Raw genomic sequence first — 1,517 nt, 5'->3', positions numbered from 1 at the left:
CCATTTCTGAAACGGTATGCATACCTCTCAATTAAAATTACTCTTTCCCTTTTGGCTGAACTGGGGAAAGAGTCTCCCTCAAATGTGAGAGGCATGTTTCTTCCCGCTATGCCGCCAACCGTGACAAGAGGAAACGAGGCAGCTACCAGAGCTCTTAGCTTGTCATCATGCAGACCATTGGTTCCACTGCAACGTCTTAAAATTTCTAACCATTTTTAATTCATCCAATTCTGTCTTTTGAATGTTAGGTTTAGGTGTTCTTTAAAAATCTTGGCTTTTCAAGGGAGGTGGCAGGAAAGTAATTTATTTAGATCCGCTGGAATCGTCGATATAATTCCTGTGGCCGAAATTATTGGTCACAAACATGTGACTCATTCCACGGAGGCGAATCCTCAATTTCATGTGGACAAATTTCATCACCAAGGGTGGCAGCAACGAAGGTTTCGTCGTGATCCTCACAAGTTTCGAATTACTATCGACCTCCTCACCAAAGCTCTGTACGTCTTGCATTAGCAGATCAGGAAGCTCCTTGTTGCCTGTACATTCATCATCAGACATGACAACAGTTTCAGCTCCATCAAAAGTTTCCGTGATCTTTTCTTGAATATTATGCTCGGTTTCACTGCTTGTCACTGTGTCACGAACGTTCTGTGCTCTCTCACTGGTGCACTTGTCACGGGTCAATAGGTTTTCTTCCGTGCTGTGACGGTCAATCTCACCGTCAGACAGGTTTTGCTATATCTTCTTCGCCATGTGCTGGGCTTTTGTTCTTACTACCGTCATCAAATACGGAATCTGTTTCAGATCTTTTACTTTATCTTTGTTTACACAGACAAAATGGTCCTTTACCAACAACAGTCTGTCCAAACAGTGATAGAAAACACACTCGTTCACCTTCTGACAGAACGCCACAGTGTTCTTTAGAACAATCTAATACTGCCTCTTTTTTCATGATATCATTCGAAGTGCCTGGTGCTAGTGTGGAATATGCACAATCCATGACAGTATGCTTATTAAACTGTGCTACGTTTGTTTTTAAGGCTACACCCTGGTACCCAACGTTTCTACTAGATTTGTTCACAGCAAACACATTGTCTATTTTTTGTATAACTCTTCCAAAAAGACTAAAAAAAACCTTTCTGAGCACTGGACATGTCTGGAAACTTGATGCAAAAGGATTGCCAAATTTCGTCCTTTGCAGTGTATTCATCTTTAACAACCAAGACGTTCTCTTTCAAACCACAAGTCAACATCTTTTGCAGAAAGCGCCATCTGTATTTGTTAATAATAGGAATGAAAGGTGACACGTTTTAATATGCCTCCCGAAAAAATGAACTAATAAGAAAGTATTATCGTTTACTCTAACACTTTAGTCTCCCTTCCCCTGCTAGACACGCTTCTTAAACATCCTAAATCTAACCAAACGAATAATGATTTCCAAAGTGTGGGAATGTGAGCAATGGAACACTCACAAAACTGAATTTGTGCTAAAATGCAGAAACAGGTGTCTTGTATAC

Source organism: Montipora foliosa, chromosome 9 (assembly GCF_036669935.1).
Source record: "Montipora foliosa isolate CH-2021 chromosome 9, ASM3666993v2, whole genome shotgun sequence".
Taxonomy (NCBI): Eukaryota; Metazoa; Cnidaria; class Anthozoa; order Scleractinia; family Acroporidae; genus Montipora; species Montipora foliosa.
Note: the sequence above shows the minus strand (reverse complement) of the source record.